This window comes from Lutra lutra, chromosome 6 (genome assembly GCF_902655055.1).
Source record: "Lutra lutra chromosome 6, mLutLut1.2, whole genome shotgun sequence".
NCBI classification, from domain to species: Eukaryota; Metazoa; Chordata; class Mammalia; order Carnivora; family Mustelidae; genus Lutra; species Lutra lutra.
In genome coordinates this window covers 27,930,471-27,949,454 of record NC_062283.1, presented here as the reverse complement: position 1 = coordinate 27,949,454, position 18,984 = coordinate 27,930,471, and the positions used below count along the sequence as shown (strand labels likewise).

Below are 18,984 nucleotides of genomic sequence, written 5' to 3'. Positions count from 1 at the left end.
TTTGCTTGGATGATCTGTCCATTTCAGTGAGGGGAGTGTTAAAATCCCCTACTATTATTGTATCCTTGTCGATGTGTTTCTTTGATTTTGTTATTAATTGGTTTATATAGTTGGCTGCTCCCACGTTAGAGGCATAGATATTTAAAATTGTTAGATCTTCTTGTTGGACAGTTCCTTTGAGTATGATATAGTGTCCTTCCTCATCTCTTATTATAGTCTTTGGCTTAAAATCTAATTGATCTGATATAAGGATTGCCACTCCTGCTTTCTTCTGATGTCCATTAGCATGGTAAATTCTTTTCCACCCCCTCACTTTAAACCTGGAGGTGTCTTCAGGTTTAAGATGAGTTTCTTGTAGGCAACATATAGATGGTTTTTGTTTTTTTATCCATTCTGATACCCTGTGTCTTTTGATTGGGGCATTTAGCCCATTAACATTCAGGGTAAGTATTGAGAGATATGAATTTAGTGCCATTGTATTGCCTGTAAGGTGACTGTTATTGTATATTGTCTCTGTTTCTTTCTGATCTACTACTTTTAGGGTCTCTCTTTGCTTAGAGGACCCCTTTCAATATTTCCTGTAGAGCTGGTGTGGTATTTGCAAATTCTTTCAGTTTTTGTTTGTCCTGGAAGCTTTTAATCTCTCCTTCTATTTTCAATGATAGCCTAGCTGGATATAGTATTCTTGGCTGCATGTTTTTCTCATTTAGTACTCTGAATATATCATGCCAGCTCTTTCTGGCCTGCCAGGTCTCTGTGGATAAGTCTGCTGCCAATCTAATATTTTTACCATTGTACATTACAGACTTCTTTTCCCGGGCTGCTTTCAGGATCTTTTCTTTGTCACTAAGACTTGTAAATTTTACTATTAGGTGACGGGGTGTGGACCTATTCTTATTGATTTTGAGGGGGGTTCTCTGAACCTCCTGAATTTTGATGCTTGTTCCCTTTGCCATATTGGGGAAATTCTCTCCAATAATTCTCTCCAATATACCTTCTGCTCCCCTCTCTGTTTCCTCTTCTTCTGGAATCCCAATTATTCTAATGTTGTTTCGTCTTATGGTGTCACTTATCTCTCGAATTCTCCCCTCGTTGTCCAGTAGCTGTTTGTCCCTCTTTTGCTCAGCTTCTTTATTCTCTGTCATTTGGTCTTCTATATCGCTAATTCTTTCTTCTGCCTCATTTATCCTAGCAGTGAGAGCCTCCATTTTTGATTGCACCTCATTAATAGCTTTTTTGATTTCAACTTGGTTATATTTTAGTTCTTTCATTTCTCCAGAAAGGGCTTTTATATCTCCCGAGAGGGTTGCTTTAATATCTTCCATGCCTTTTTCAAGCCCGGCTAGAACCTTGAGAATCGTCATTCTGAACTCTATATCTGACATATTACCAATGTCTGTATTGATTAGGTCCCTAGCCTTTGGTACTGCCTCTTGTTCTTTTTTTTGTTGTGAATTTTTCCGCCTTGTCATTTTGTCCAGATAAGAGTTTATGAAGGAGCAAGTAAAATATTAAAAGGGTGGCAACAACCCCAGGAAAATATGCTTTAGCCAAATCAGAAGAGATCCCAAATTGTGAGGGGGGAGAAAGGGGATAAAAAGAGGTTCCGAAAGAAAAAAAAAGAAACTATTAAAAAAAGAAAGCCGATAAAGAAAAAATATAAAAATAGGAAAAAAAAATATATATCTTAGATAAAGTATTTAAAAAAACGTTAAAAAAGAAAACGGTAAAAGTTAAAAAAAAATTTAGCAGAAGAAGAGAAAAAGAAAAAAAAATTGAAAAAGAAAAAAATTAAATTAACTGCAAGGCTAAAAAATCATGGGGAGAAAGCCATGAGTTCCGTGCTTTGCTTTCTTCTCCTTGGAATTCCGCCGCTCTCCTTGGTATTGAAACTGCACTCCTTGGTAGGTGAACTTGGTCCTGGCTGGGTTTCCCGTTGATCTTCTGGGGGAGGGGCCTGTTGTAGTGATTCTCAAGCGTCTTTGCCCCAGGCGGAGTTGCACCGCCCTTACCTGGGGCCGGGCTGAGTCATCCGCTCGGGTTTGCTGGGTTTGCTTTCGGGAGCTTTTGTTCCCTGAGCACTTTCTGTAGAGTTCCAGAGGACGGGAATGAAGATGGTGGCCTCCTGGTCTCCGGCCCGGAGGAGCCAAGAGCCCAGGGCCCCACTCCTCAGTGCGCCCTCAGAGAACAGCGCCCAATGACTCCCGTCACCCTGGCCTCCGGCTGCGCTCTGAGCTGACCAAGCCTGCGACCGGTTCAAGGCAACCCCGAGCTAAGAGTCACTCCTCGGCTCTGTCTCTGTAGCCAGCTTCCCCGTTCTAATACCGGTAAGCTCTGCGACACTCAGACACCCCCGATCCTTCTGCAACCCTGCCGGACCTGAGGCTGCGCTGACCCCGCCTGGGCTTCACCCCAGTTAAGCCTCTGGAGCGATGTCCCTCAGCGGAACAGACTTTTAAAATTCCTGATTTTGCTCCGTTGCTCCGCCGCTCACCGGGAGCCGGCCCCTCCCCCCGCGATCTATCTTCCCGTCGCTTTGGATTCACTTCTCCGCCAGTCCTACCTTGCAGATAGTGGTTGATTTTCTGTTTCTAGAATTGCTGTTCTTCTTCTCTTCAATCTCCCGTTGGATTTGTAGGTGTTTGCAATGTTTAGATAAGCTATTTAGCTGATCTCCCGCTACCCAAAGTAGTCTCAGCCTGCTACTTCTCCGCCATCTTGACTCCTCCTCCGAATATGTTGTAGATTTTTTAAAAAATCCAAAAATGGTGCCTGGCTGGCTCAGACAGTGGAGTACGTGGTTCTTGATCTTGGCTTGTGAGTTTGAGCCCCATGTTGGGCAAAGAGATTGCTCACCAAAAAAGGATAAATAAAAATTAAAATCTAAAAAACAAAAACATATCTTCTGGGGTTCTTTGAACTTGGGATATCATATCTTTCTTCAGTTTTGCAAAATTCACTGCCACTACTTCTTTAAACATCATTTTTATCACCTTTTATTCTTTTGTCTCCTTTTGGTACTCCAATTATACAGACATTAGACTGGTCTTGTCCTATATGTCTCTTATTGTCTATATTGTTTGTTCTTTTGTTGCTTTATTCTTCAGTCTGGACATTTTCTCCTATAATTTATCTTCCCATAGTACTGACTAATTATTTCTTTGGCTATATTTAATTTTCTGTTAAGTTGTCTTTTGAAGTTTTTTAAATCATTTTTTTTTCCAGATCTAGAATTTCCATTTGACTTTTTTTAAAAATAGAGTTACTTCTGAGAAGGCCCATCTTGCCCTCTACTCTCTGGCACATCGTGACCACAGTTATTGTCAAGCCTGCGTGTGTCAATGTTATGCCTGCATCTCCTGGGGTCTCTTGCTGATGATTGCTTCCCTCTTGATTGTCAGTCATTTGGAAATGTCTCTTTCATATGCCTGGTTGTGTTTCATTGGATGCCCAGTGTCATGCTTTAAGAAGTCTAGGGATAATTTGAGGTTCAGGATGGTACCTTCCTCCAAGGAAGACTCAGTTTTGCTTCTTGCTGGCATCTGGCAAAGTTAAGGAGATTAACTGATTAATCACATCACAAATCACAGTGATTTGAGGCTGATTTCCAGCCTTTGTGAGGACTTGTCCATGCATTTGCTTCCAACAGTTCTGCCCCCCTGGCCACCCCATCCCCCCCACCCCTGCCAAGGCCGTTGAGCTGTCCTGAAATTACTTCTCAAACACTGGCACTGGTCCTTCACATTTCTGGAGCAGGCAAGGAGTAGGTGATGGTGTGGAGGTGGCAGGAAGGGAACTTAAGTCATGTTTCTAGAGGCTGTCTCCCAGGGCTGCCCTTCACCTCAGGCCACAGCCACCCCCTCCCACACACATACCCCCACAGGACACGTACCTCAGTCTCCCCAGGGAGCTCCGTTGTGGTGTGGCTGTTGTTCATCTTCTGCACTTTGTGGTTTCCTCACTTGCATAGTGACCACAGGGTTGATTTATGGGAAAGGAGCCAGACAGTCTATGCTATTCACCGTGTTGGCAGGATTCAGAAACTCTTTCCAGTATTGGGCATTCAATCCAAGTTACCTTGTGGCCTTGTCAAATTCAGATATATGTATGCAACAGTTTTTGTCCAAAAGGACACAGGGTAAATATTATTAGTGAATATTGTGCTACTTTTGCTTGTTTCAATTTACAGATGATTAATTATAATAAATAAGACTAAATAAGAAAGGGAACACATTTGAGACCATTAATTTTAATGCTCAGGGTTTCAATTCTATTCCTATTGCTTACAAAATGCTGTTGTCTTTTCTGTCTTATATTCCTACTCAGCTATTTAATATAATATAAATATTACTTATTTTTAACGTTTAGCTTAGCCAGAGAGAAACAGAAACTTTGTCATAATGTAATGTATTTCCATACTTTATATTTCAGAACTATCTTACTTTTAATCCAACAAATAAGAAAGAATTGGTGAGCAACAGTAAAACACAGGCAATATATTATTTGTGGGTAAGTAGAAATATTTTGATTTGTCTTAAATGTAGGGACAAGTATATGTTCATTCCCGAGTACAGATGTTTTGGTAATGTAAGAGTACAGTATCTACTTAGGAAGCAATAAATATGTATTAAAATGTTTTGTCTTGGGCACCTGGGTGGCTCAGTCAGTTAAAGCCTCTGCCTTTGGCTCAGGCCATGATTTCAGGGTCCTGGGATGGAGCCCCACATCAGGCTCTCTGCCCAGCAGGGATCCTGCTTCCTCCTCTCTTTCTGCCTGCCTCTCTGCCTACTTGTGATCTCTGTCTGTCAAATAAATAAATAAAATCTTTTTAAAAAATGTATTGTCTTTACTTTAGTCTAAATATTTTGTCTTTAGTCTCATTGGAAACTAGTGTATTAAATCAGAAGCAGATAATTTAAATTTCATTTAATTTTTTAAAGTAATAAGGCAAATATTTACTTGAATGTATTTAACATGTTTAAAAAATACAGGGTTTTTCAAGACCTTGGTTTTTACTCCCTTTTAGAAAGGAATTAGCAAACAGATCAGCAACGTATCTACTGACACAGGGCAGAATCGTGAGATTAAAAAAACATCAAAGTTAAACATAAAATTACCATATGACCCAGCCTTTCCTAAATCCAAAGGAATTTAAAACAGGCATTCAGACAAATACAAACATACAAACGTTCACAGCAGCAGTATGATTGTCAGTAACCAAAAGGTAGAAGCAAACCACATGTCCCTCAGCTAATGAATGCATAAACAAAATGTGGTCCATCTGTACAATGGACTATGATTTGGTCATACAAAGGAACGAGGCACTGACACCCGCTACAACAGGGATGAACCTCTTATACATCATGGTAAAGGAAAGAAGCCATACACAACAAACCATGTGCTGCATTAGTCCTTTGATGTGAAAGGTCTGGAAGAAGAGAATCCATTGAGACAAAGTACAGAATGGTGGTTGTTGGGCCTGGGTGAGGGGCGTGCATGATAACTTAATGGAGGGGGTCTTCCTTTTGGGGTGATGAAAATGTTCTGAACTAGACAGAGGGGATGGTGCCCAGCATTGTTAGTGTACTAAGTGTCCCCGAATTGTACACTTTAAAATGACTTATGGTTGGAATGCCTGGCTGGCTCAGTCAGTGGAGCATGTGGCTCTTGATCTTGGAGTTGTTTGGTGTAGAGATTACTTCAAAATAAAATTGCTATTTATTTATTTATTTATTTATTTATTTATTTATTTTTAAAGATTTTATTTATTTATTTGACAGAGATCACAAGTAGTCACAAGAGGTGGAGGGGGAAGCAGGCTCTTTGCTGAGCAGGGAGCCTGATGTGGGGCTTGAACCCAGGACCCTGGGATCATGACCTGAGCCGAAGGCAGAGGCTTAACCCACTGAGCCACTCAGGCACCCCTCAAAATAAATTTTTTATAATTAATTGAATATAAATTTTAAAAATATTTAAAGCATAAAATCTTTAAAAAAATAAAATGATTAATGGTTAATTTTATGTTATGTGAACATTACCTCAATTGAAAATGCAAAACAAGGGGCGCCTGGGTGGCTCAGTGGGTTAAAGCCTCTGCCTTTGGCTCAGGTCCGGTCCTGGGATCGAGCCCCACATCGGGCTCTCTGCTCAGCAGGAAGCCTGCTTCCCCATCTCTCTGTCTGCCTCTCTGCCTACTTGTGATCTCTGTATATCAAATAAATAAATAAAATCTTTTTTAAAAAAGAAAGAAAATGCAAAACAAAAACACTGATTCAATCACCAATTTTCAGTGCTAGTTGTTACTTTTGGTACGTATTGTAGCTTTAATGCCTTAGAAATGTAGCATTCAGATTTTCATTTACTACCATTTAAAGTCACAATTGTTTGTGGCATTTTTTTTTTTACATATTTGCTTTTTTTTTCAGAATGTTTTCAGATGTTCCTTGAGGCAGTTTCTCTTATCTGAGGAGGTTGAAAAGCTCTGACTCTGTTTAGATGCATTCCTTTTGATTTTGTGGATATAGTAGTTCTTTCTTTTAGAAACCAGGTGTTTTTGTAGTCGTGATTATTTTTTCTGTACCCCTCAGTATGAAGAGGGAGATATACTTGCCCCCAGTGCCCCACGTTTAACAGAAAAAAGTGAGTATGCTTCCTGCATTTTTATATGTCAGATGTTGTGGAGAGTAAATATGTGTAAGCTTAGTCACTTCGGGCTACTCTTTGTCTTGATAGTACATCATGGGCAAATCATTTGACATTTTTACTTGGGTCCTTTACTGTATTGAATTGTCAGCTGAAAATAATGGAACCATTGTTCAAAATAAAATATTATGGAAAAGAAATTTGACTACCACGAGAAAATACCCCCCAAAAAATGATGGCTTTACTAATATATGTGTGCATATGACAAAGAATGAAAAGTTATTTCAGAGTAATATAATAAAGAGTTGAACATGAGTGTCTCATTTTTAGGCTACCTGGTTTTCAGAATAATAAAACATGATCTTAGGTATTTAGACGTTTCAGAGCCAGTACAAAAGTGGTGCATCAGGTGTTGGAGGAAACAGGTTATATTGCCTGCCTGCTCACCTGGAGCCATTGTCGCATCTGAAGCGGACCTTGGGTCCCATCTCCTGCCACATTTCTGCATTTGACACCCATGTGATCTGCCCTCAGTGAGCACCTTATTGTGTTTCTTCTACTTCCTTTCTTCACTCTTCGTAGGATTTATAGGAATTTATTTTTAAGAGGGCATGCAAAAAAAATTGAGATGGATGAATACAAAGATGATTCTGTCCAAACCTCTTTTTCATAAATCAAAGTTATCAAACAATAAAGTCAATTATCATTATGTGTGGCAGTTAAGTTTCACAAAGTCTCTGCAGACCTCACCGAGTACAAAATCATTGCTTCTAGGAGAAGTACAGGATTAGGTTCCTGCCAGCCTCGGGTCATAACAGTTTCCCCAACAGATAGATACATAACCTTGTCTTCTGTGTGTTTTCTTTTGAAGACACCATATTTAATACATAATGTTGATGCATTAGCGTGGACTCACAGCCAGCAGCTCTGAAACGCATGCCTGAATTATGTTTATCTAACTCAGGTATATTCTCTGGAAGGTACATCACTAGACTGCCTTTCAGTACCGTGTTTGCAGTAGTTTAAATACTACCCTCACCAACAAAAAGCACCTCAAAAACGTGACCCATGTGGCACTAAGCAGACCCTGGAATGACACTTGTTTACAGTTTGAAAGCTGGAGTAAGAAGGCAGAGCATGTCCTCACTGGACTCAGCTAGGAATGTGTGCACAGGGAGAGTCAGATTTTTGCCCCTCCGCATTTGCACATGTGTGCAAACCATGATGAAAGGGCCACAGGGATTGATTTTGGGGTTATAAATTTTAGTGAGTAGGTGAGTCTGCAAATACACAACCCACAAGCCATGACAATGCCTTGTATGGAAGTAGAGCAGCTCCTAGGAAGAACTTGATGCCCTCCCTTGACCAGTTAGTGTTTTTCTGACCCTCCTGTGTTCAGGGCAAAAGAGGTGATCCCTAGGGTCTTCTCTGTGTTATTAGAGAAGGGTGCAGCAAATTTGCTGTATCAACTGGCAAATGAAGGCACTTCTTTGATTGATTCATTCACTGTACATTCATTGTGGGGCTCCACTCACCACTCTGGGTTCTTTCTACACTTCGTCTCCAAGACATTGCCTAAGAAAGATGGCTCCCGTGCCCTATTTTATGTAGCACGGATTTCATGAGATGTCAAGGTCATGTCTGTGTACAGTACTTAATTTCTACTGATGGGAAAATAGTTTATGGGAAAAGTTTATAGTTATAAGACTGGGATAATTATTTTGTGATATCTTACAAGTGGAGCATGCTTTTGCACAAGACAGACATTAGTTTCTTTTATCAGTCTCTGAAACCTCGGTAAGAGAAGTTGAACAGGTATAAACAAGTGGTTAAACACTTTTTCATTTGCTTGAAGCAAATAGTTTCATGAACCCCGTACACAGCCCTTCACTTGCTCCTAGCAAACCTTCAGAGGTTCAGAACGGCCTGCACCATGACAATTCATGGGGAAGAGATTTCTTAGTGATTGTTTTTTTTTTTTTTAAAGATTTTATTTATTTATTTGACAGAGAGAGATCACAAGCAGGCAGAGAGGCAGGCAGAGAGAGAGGAGGAAGCAGGCTCCCCGCTGAGCAGAGAGCCCGATGCGGGGCTCCATCCCAGGACTCCGAGATCATGACCTGAGCCGAAGGCAGCGGCTCAACCCACTGAGCCACCCAGGCGCCCCAGTGATTGGTTTTTTGATTTTATATTTTTTCCTACTGTAAATCAATGTAATATTATAAAATATGCCATACTGACAAATGCTTTGTTTTATATTTATCACCAACGTAATGTGTAATCTGTCTTCTGAAATGCGGACCTTCAACAAGCTCGTGGGAAAATTTGGCCAGTCAGTCTTTCATTTGAATTTAACACAAATACTTTTCACAACAATGGAAGGGAAGCTGGTTGTCTGGGACATCCACCGCCCACCATAGCCACCTACCACCAAAGCCTCTGTGGGCTTTCCTCAAATCAAACATTGTAAATTGGTTCATTTTCAGAAAGAGGGCATCACTGTGCTCACTACAGTTGGTCTGTAATTAACTTGAAAATAAAAAAGCAGCTATCAGTGATTACCAAAGTATATTACAACCCTTTTGGATGTATACACATATTTTGTATATACAGTGAATATTTCTGGGGAAATTCCTTATTAACTGGGATTGTTTGGTGCCTCTGAGGAAAAGAACAGAGAAGCGGGATCAAGGGCAGGGGTGGCTTCACCTCTTCTTATGATCTCATATATACTAATTGGTTTGCCTTTAAATTTTTTTTTATTTTTATAAGCATATAATGCATTATTAGCCCCAGGGGTACAGGTCTGTGAATTGCCAGGTTTACACACTTCACAGCACTCAGCATAGCACATACCCTCCCCAATGTCCAAAACCCCACCACCCTCTCCCTACCTCCCTCCCCCCAGCAACTCTCAGTTTGTTTTGTGAGATTAAGGATCTCTTATGCTTTGTCTCCTTCCCGATTCCATCTTATGTCATTTATTCTTTCCTACACCCCAAACCCCCAACGTTGCATCTCCACTTCCTCATATCAGGGAGATCCTATGAGAGTTGTCTTTCTCCAACTGATTTATTTCGCTAAACATAATACCCTCTAGTTCAATCCAAGTCATTGCAAATTACAAGAATTCATTTCTTGTGATGGCCACATAGTATTCCAGTGTGTGTGTGTGTGTGTGTGTGTGTGTGTGTGTGTATCACATCTTCTTTATCCATTCATCTGTTGACGGACATCGATGTTCTTTCCATAGTTTGGCTATTGTGGACATTGCTGCTGTAAGCATTTGGGTGCATGTGCCCCTTCGGATCACTACATTTGTATCTTTAGGGTAAATACCCTGTAGTGCAATTGCTGGGCCATAGGGTAGCTCTGTGTTCAACTTTTTGGGGAACCTCCATGTTGTTTTCCAGAGTGGTTGCACCAGCATGTATTCCCACCAACAGTATAGGAGGGTTCCCCTTTCTCCGCATCCTCACCAGCATCTGTCATTTCCTGACTTGTTAATTTTAGCCATCCTGACTGGTGTGAGGTGCTATCTCATTGTGATTTTGATTTGTATTTTCCTGATGCTGAGTGATGTGGAGCAAGTTTTCATGTATCTGTTGACCATCTGGATGTCTTCTTTGCAGAAATGTCTTTTCATGTCCTCTACCCATTTCTTTTTTTTTTTTTTTAAGATTTTATTTATTTATTTGTCAGGGACAGAGGGAGAGAGAGAGAGCGAGCACAGGCAGACAGAGAGGCAGGCAGAGAGGCAGGCAGAGGCAGAGGGAGAAGCAGGTTCCCTGCACAGCAAGGAGCCCGATGTGGGACTCGATCCCAGGATGCTGGGATCATGACCTGAGCCAAAGGCAGCCGCTTAACCAACTGAGCCACCCAGGCGTCCCGTCTACCCATTTCTTGATTGGATTATTTGTTCTTTGGGTGTTGAGTTTGCTAAGCTCTTCATAGATTTTGGATACTAGCCCTTTATTTGATATGTCGTTTGCAAATATCTTCTCCCATTCTGTCAGCTGTCTTTTGGTTTTGTTAACTGTTTCCTTTGCTGTGCAAAGGCTTTTGATCTTGATGAATTCCCAATAGTTCATTTTTGCCTTTGCTTTCCTTGCCTTTGGCGATGTTCCTAGGAAGAAGTTGCTGTGGCTGAGGTCGAAGAGGTTGCTGCCTGTGTTCTCCTCAAGGATTTGGATGGATTCCTTTCTCACATTGAGGTCCTTCATCCATTTTTAGTCTTTTCGTGTGTGGTGTAAGGAAATGGTCCAGTTTCATTTTTCTGCATGTGGGTGTCCAATTTTCCCAACACCATTTGTTGAAGAGGCTGCCTTTTTCCCATTGGACATTCTTTCCTGCTTTGTCAAAGATTAGTTGACCATAGAGTTGAGGGTCTATTTCTGGGCTCTCTATTCTGTTCCATGTCTGTTTTTGTGCCAGTACCATACTGTCTTGATGACGACAGCTTAGTAACAGAGCTTGAAGTCTGGAATTGTGATGCCCCCAACTTTGGCTTTTCAATATTCCTCTGGCTATTCAAGGTCTTTTCTGGTTCCCTATAAATTATAGGATTATTTGTTCCCATTTCTTTGAAAAAAAAATGGATGGGATTTTGATAGGGATTACATTAAATGTGTAGATTGCTTTAGGTAGCATAGACATTTTCACAATATTTGTTCTTCCAATCCATGAGCATAGAACATTTTTCCATTTCTTTGTGTCTTCCTCAATTTCTTTCATGAGTTCTTTATAGTTTTCTGAGTATAGATCCTTGTCTCTTTGGTTAGGTTTATTCCTAGGTATCTTATGGTTTTGGGTGCAATTGTAAATGGGATTGACACATTAATTTCTCTTTATTCTGTCTTGTTGTTGGTGTAAGGAAATGTAACTGATTTCTGTGCATTGATTTTATATCCTGACACTTTACTGAATTCCTGTGCAAGTTCTAGCAGATTTGGAGTGGAGTCTTTTAGGTTTTCCACATATAGTATCATATCATCTGCAAAGAGTGATAGTTTGACTTCTTCTTTGCTGATTTGGATGCCTTTAATTTCTTTTTGTTGTCTGATGGCTGAGGGTAGGACTTCTTGTACTATGTTGAATAGCAGTGTAGATAATGGACATCCCTGCTGTTTTCGTGGCCTTAGCGGAAAAGCTCTCAGTTTTTCTCCACTGAGAATGATATTTGCAGTGGGTTTTTCATAAATGGCTTTGATGATATTAAGGTATGTGCCCTCTATCCCTACACTTTGAAGAGTTTTGATCAGGAAGAGATGCTTTGTCAAATGCTTTTTCAGCATCTATTGAGAGTGTCATTTGGTTCTTGTTCTTTCTTTTATTAATGTATTGTATCACATTGATCATTTTGCAGATGTCGAACCAACCTTGCAGCCCTGGAATAAATCCCTCTTGGTTGTGGTGAATAATCCTTTTAATGTACTGTTGGATCCTATTGGCTAGTATTTTGGTGAGAATTTTCACATCTGTGTTCATCAAGGATATTGGTCTGTAATTCTCTTTTTTGGTGGGATCCTTGTCTGGTTTTGTGATCAAAGTGATGCTGGCCTCATAACATGAGTTTGGAAGTTTTCTTTCCATTTCTCTTTTTTTTTTGGGGGGGGGGGAACAGTTTCAGATGAATAGGAATTAATTCTTCTCTAAATGTTTGGTAGAATTCCCCTTGGAAGCTGTCTGGCCCTGGGCTCTTGTTTGTTTGGATATTTTTGATGATTGTTTCAATCTCCTTACAGGTTATGGGTCTGTTAAGGTTTTCTATTTCATCCTGATTCAGTTGTGGTAGTTTATATGTCTCTAGGAATGCATCCATTTCTTCCAGATTGTCAAATTTGCAGGTGTAGAGTTGCTCATAATATGTTCTTATAATTGTTTATATATCTATGTTGTTGGTTGTGATCTCTCCTCTCTCATTCATGATTTCATTTATTTAGATCCTTTCACTTTTCTTTTTGATAAGTCTGACCAGGGTTTTATCAATCTTATTAATTATTTCAAAGAACCAGCTCCTAGTTTCGTTGATTTGTTCTATTGTTTTTCTGGTTTCTATTGCATTGATTTCTGCTCTAATCTTTGTGATTTCTCTTCTCCTGATGGGTTTAGGCTTTCTTTGCTGTTCTTTCTCCAGCTCCTTTAGGTGTAGGGTAAGGTTGTTCATTGGTGGTCTTTCTTGTTTCTTGAGAAAGGCTTGTACCGCTATATATTTTCCTCTCAGGACTGCCTTTGCTGTGTCCCACAGATTTTGAACCATTGTGTTTTCATTATCATTTGTTTCCATGATTTTTTTCAATTCTCCTTTAATTTCCTGGTTGATCCACTCATTCTTTAGAAGGATGCTCTTTAGTCTCCTTGTATTGGGGTTCTTTCCAAATTTCCTCTTGTGATTGAGTTCTAGCTTCAGAGCACTGTGGTTTGAAAATATGCAGGGAATGATCCCAATCTTTTAATACCAGTTGGGACCTGATTTATGGCCCAGGATGTGATCTATTCTGGAGAATGTTCCATGTGCACTAGAGAAGAATGTGTATTCTGTTGCTTTTGGATGGAATGTTCTGAATATATCTATGAAATCTATCTGGTCCAGTGTGTCACTAAGGCCTTTATTTCCTTGTTGATCTTTTGCTTGGATGATCTGCCTATTTCAGTGAGGGGAGTGTTAAAGTCCCCTACTATTTTTGTATTAGAGTTGATGTGTTTCTTTGATTTTATTCTTAATTGGTTTATATAGTTGGCTGCTCCCATAATAGGGGCATAGATATTTGAAATTGTTAGATCTTCTTGCTGGATAGACCCTTTGAGTATGATATAGTGTCCTTCCTCATCTCTTACTATACTCTTTGGCTTAAAATCTAATTGATCCAATATAAGGATTGCCACCCCAGCTTTCTTTTGATGTCCATTAGCATTGTAAATTGTTTTTCACCCCCTCACTTTAAATCTGGACGTGACTTTGGGTCTAAAATGAGTTTCTCATAGACAACCTATAGTTTTTTTTGTTGTTGATGTTTTGTTTGTTTCTTTGTTTTTAATCCATTCTGATACCCTGTGTCTTTTGATTGGGGCATTTAGCCCATTTATATTCCAGGTAACTATTGAGAGATATGAATTTAGTGCCATTGTATTGCCTCTATGGTGACTATTACTATATACTGTCTCTGTTACTTTCTGGTCTACTATTTTTAGGCTTTCTCATTGCTTAGAGGACCCCTTTCAATATTTTCTGTAGAGCTGGTTTGGTGTTTACAAATTCTTTTGGTTTTTGTTTGTTCTGGAAGGTTTTTATCTCTCCTTCTATTTTCAATGATAGCCTAGCTGGATAGAGGATTCTTGGCTGCATGTTTCTGTCGTTTAGTGCTCTGAATATATCATGCCAGTTCTTTCTGGCCTGCCAGGTCGCTGTGGATAAGTCTGCTGCCAATCTAATATTTTTACTATTGTATGTTACAGACTTCTTGTCCCGTGATGCTTTAAGGATTTTCTCTTTGTCGCTAAGACTTGTAAATTTTACTATTAGATGACAGGGTGTGGACCTATTCTTACTGATTTGAGGGGGGTTCTCTGCACCTCCTGAATTCTGATGCTTGTTCCCTTTGCCATATTAGGGAAATTCTCTACAATAATTCTCTCCAATATACCTTTTGCTCCCCTCTCTCTTTCTTCTTCTTCTGGAATCCCAATTATTCTGACATTGTTTAGTCTTATGGTATCACTTATCCCTCGAGTTCTCCCCTCATGGTCCAGTAGTTGTTTGTCCCTCTTTTGCTCAGCTTTATTCTCTGTCATTTGGTCTTCTATATCACTAATTCTCTCTTCTGCCTCATTTATCCTAGCAGTGAGAGCCTCCATTTTTTTTTATTGCACCTCATTAACAGCGTTTTTGAGTTCAACTTGGTTAGATTTTAGTTCTTTTATTTCTCCAGAAAGGGCTTTTATTTCTCCAGACAGGGATTCTCTAATATCTTCCATGCCTTTTTCAAGCCTGGCTAGCACCTTGAGAATCATCATTCTGAACTCTAGATCTGACATATTACCAATGTCCGTATTGATTATGTCCCTAGCCTTCGGTACTGCTACTTGTTCTTTTTTTTTTTTTTTTTTTTTTTGGTGGGTCTTTCCACCTTGTCATTTTATCCAGATAAGAATATATGAAGGAGCGAATATGATACTAAAAGGGTGGCAAAGACCCCAGGAAAATGTGCTTTAACCAAATCAGAAGAGAACCCAAATCATGTTTGGGGGGAAGTATTTTGTGGGGGGAAGAAAGAGGGAAAAAGAAATTCAGAAAAAAAAATTAAAAAGTAAACAAATAAGGGAAAAGTGTATATATTAGACTGTTGAATAGAACAGGGTAACCAACTTAATTTGGGGAGTATTTTGGTCTCTTAGAAGAAACCACCTCCCAAAATTTTAAAGAATAAAAAACATATATAAGGGTAAACACAATGAAGGGATGGAATATGATTATAAAGATGATTTTTTTTTTAATTTCTATAAAAGGAGTTGATAAGGATAAATTGTTTAGGAGAATAAAGATAAAGAATTTGGAGACAATTTGCTCAGGCTGGAGACTATAACAAAGCCCTATGCTAAATTTAGGGTGTATTTTGATCTATTAGAAGAAGTTGTAATGCAATTTTTTTAGAAGAAAAAAAACTATGTGTAAACAAAAAATAAAGTTAGATACAATGAAGAATAAAATATGACTTTAATAGTGAAGGTTCCAAAAAAATATTTTTAATGAAAGGTATTGTTAAGAGAAACTAGTTGAAAAATAGTTGAAAGGGTAAAAGTTAAAAAAAAAATTAGCAGAAGAAAAAAATATATAATTAAAAAATTTATTAACTTTGCAAGACTAAAGAATCATGGGGAGAAAACCATGAATTCGATGCTTTGTTTTCTCCTCCTCCGGAATTCCGCTGTTCTCTTGGTATGTGAACTTTGTCTTGGCTGGATTTCTTGTTGGCCTTTGGGGGAGGGGCATATTATAGTGATTCTCAAGTGTCTTTGCTCAAGGTGGAAATGCACTGCCCTTACCAGGGGCCAGGCTAAGTAATAAGCTCTGGCTCACTATCCCTGAATGCTTTCCATAGAGTTCCAGAGGTCAGGAATGAAAATGGCGGCCTCCCAATCTCTGGCCCAGAGGAGCTGAGAGCTCGGGGCCCTACTCCTCAGTGTGCCCTTGGAGAAAAGTGCTCAATCACTCCCATCTCCCTGGCCTCCAAACTGTGACCAAGCTTGTCTGTCTCTGGCACACAGCCCTGCCTGAGTCTCTGAACCCCACAGATCCCTGAGTTCTTCCAGGGAGGTCTCCCCGGATCTTGTGGGGTCCCTGCTCACAGAGCAGTTGCCTGTGCCACGGATCATGATAAGGTAATCCCGAGTTGAGAACTCGCTCCTCTACTCAGTGTCTGTAGCTGGCTTCCCCACTGTAATACCTATGAGCTCTGCAACACTCAGACAGCCCCGATCCTTCTGTGAGCCTGAGGGACCTGAGGCCATGCTCCCCTCACATGGGCTTTACACCTGCTTAGCCTCTGAAGCGATGTCACTCAGTGGAGCAGACTTTTAAAAGTTCTGATTTTGTGCTCCATTGCTCTGCTTCTTACTGGGAGCCGGCCCCTCCCTCTGTGGTCTATCTTCCCATTGCTTTGGATTCACTTCTCCGCTGGTCCTACCTTTCAGAAAGTGGTCAATTTTCTGTTTCTAGAATTGCTGCTCTTTTTCTCTTCAGTCCCCTGTTGGATTTGTAGGTGTTTGGGATGGTTTGATAAGCTATCTTGCTGATCTCCTGCTATCTGATGTTGTCTCAGCCTGCTACTTCTCCACCATCTTGACTTCTCCCTGGTTTGCCTTTTTTTTTTTTTTAAATCATGGCCATGTATTACTTTTAAAGAACCCCTTTGTGTTGGTGAAACAAAAACTTGTTTTTTCCTTCCACACTAATTCGAGTCATTTTAACCCTAACTATTATGTACTTTAATTTTAAGGAAGTGACATAAATATATTGTTTCTTCTGATTACAAAACAACAATTACCCATTAAGAAAAGATGAAATACAACAGAACTTTATAAAGTTTGCTGACTGGAGAGGCTGTGGGTGCTCACAGAGGGTCATTAAAGGCCTTAGTCTCAGACGGAAAGGGGTTCACATTCCAGACGTGTCCCTTCCTTGCTGAATTACTCGGGGCAGGGACTTAACTTGGCTGAGCCTCCATTTTTCCATGTGCAAAATGGGCATGACGACACTCTCCCTCAGAGTGCTTTTATGAGAATGTTTGTGAGACAAGCCACGTAAAACTCTAGCACCTTGTCTGGTACAGGGGAGCTCTAGATGAAATCGTCATTATTAGTATGCTTGAGAAGTTCCCGATAGGGATGGAGGACTCTGCCTCATGACAGGGACCATGCACATTTGTTTGGAGTCACTGTGCCATCTGTTTTCCAAAAGCCCTGCTTTTTTTTTTTTTTTCATTTCTTTTTTTTTTTTAAGATTTTATTTATTTATTTGACAGAGAGAGATCACAAGTAGGCAGAGAGGCAGGCAGAGAGAGAGAGGGAAGCAGGCTTCCTGCCGAGCAGAGAGCCCTATGTGGGACTCGATCCCAGGACCCTGAGATCATGACCTGAGCTGAAGGCAGTGGCTTAACCCACTGAGCCACCCAGGCGCCCCTTTTTTTTTTCATTTCTTTTAAAGTCTAGAGAGCAGTGAGATCCTGGCATGTCTTTACAAAGAGAAATGCAAATTGTCCTCACTCGGGGTGTGGAAAATACAGTAGAAGAACTGCAGCTGATGAGGAATCAGCCTTTAATTAGTTGGGGGGCTAGGGCCCAGTGAAGACCAGGCCTGTGCTCTCCTCTCTCCATGGTAAGTAAAACCCAGCCAGGACCAGGGAGCCCACCAAGGATCTTGAAGACACTTGGCCTGTTTTGCCATTTCGTTCCAGCAGAGGGCAGTGAAAGATGTTCTCATCAATTACTTTGCCCACCTGCCTTGCTGATCAATCAGAAACTGCATTTAATCACTTTGCATCTATAAGAGGAAATTCATCCCCCATCCTGCCCTCCCTAAATCTAATCTAAGTGATTAGACTTATGCCAGAAGCTTAAAAAAAAACCATTTGGGATGCATCTGAGAACTGGAAATAAAAGCCATTTTGTCACAGGACACTGCCTTTGGCTGTGACCACTGGACAGGGTTTTATATGGCTTTGAGAACAGTGCCCTCCTGTAAAGTGGACTGCGTGCTTTTGCCAAGCTGTGTGATTTTAGAGGGCTGGTGGACGGACTCTGGTGTCCTCTGTGGTCTCATGGCAGAGAATGTCAATCAATGCTCACTGCTACTGCACGTGGCTGATGGGCGAGGGCAGGGAGAGGAGAGTGAGACAGAGCGTGTGCTTTGCATTAGGTATACCTGGGTCCCTGCACAGTCTAGCCACAGGGTGTGATGTGGCTGCCGTGTGTAAGCCGGTCTCCAGAGGTATTTTGGACATACTTCTACTGAAATATTACTGCTTGCTTCACTGAAATTCAAATTTCATTGGGCATCCTGCATTTTTTATTTGCTAAATCTGGCAACCCCAGGCCTTGAGCAAATTTCTCAACTTCTCTGAGCCTTAGTTTCCCAGATGTAAAGTGGAACAACTGTAAAATCAGCCTCATAGGACAGTATTAAAGTGAAATTTGTACCTCACCTGGAGTCCAGAGCCAGACACAAAATGAGCCGCTCAGGAGATGGTACTTATTACTGTCAGTTCCCAATCAGATGTTTTTCTCCATTTCAGCTATATCGTCACAGGTGAAAATAGAGGTAACATTAAGTTCTACGATCGGACCCTGTCCATTGTTAACTGGTACAGCAACTTCAGACTGAGGTCCATACAGAACCTGTCATTTTCCAAGGCCCCAACAGCTCCCCCCACCGAAAAATCAAACTATCCTCTGACTGCACTCTAAAAGGTGACATTTTTATTGTAAGGTAACTTGTTAATGGATCTAGGGCACCTGGGTGGCTCAGTGGGTTAATCCTCTGCCTTCAGCTCAGGTCGAGATCCCAGGATCCTGGGATCCAGCCCCACATTGGGCTCCCTGCTTAGCAGGGAGCCTGCTTCCCCGTCTCCCTCTGCTTGCCTCTTTGCCTACTTGTGACCTCTCTCTCTCTCTGTGTCAAATAAATTTCAAAAATCTTAAATATATAAATAATAAAAATGAATGATAAAATAAATAAATTTAAAAGAAAATAAATTTTAAAATATTGAAAATTAATAATAATAAAACTAATAATAAAATAAAATAATTGATAATTGCCCAGGTTACATTTCAAAGCAGAATTTCAGG

The 18,984-nt window shown here is 40.4% G+C and overlaps 1 pseudogene; it reads left to right on the top strand.

Annotated features, from left to right (window-relative positions):
• LOC125102570 (cilia- and flagella-associated protein 251-like) overlaps positions 1-18,629 on the top strand; it is a 29,047-nt pseudogene extending 10,418 nt beyond the window's left edge.
• Positions 18,630-18,984: the final 355 nt, after the last annotated feature.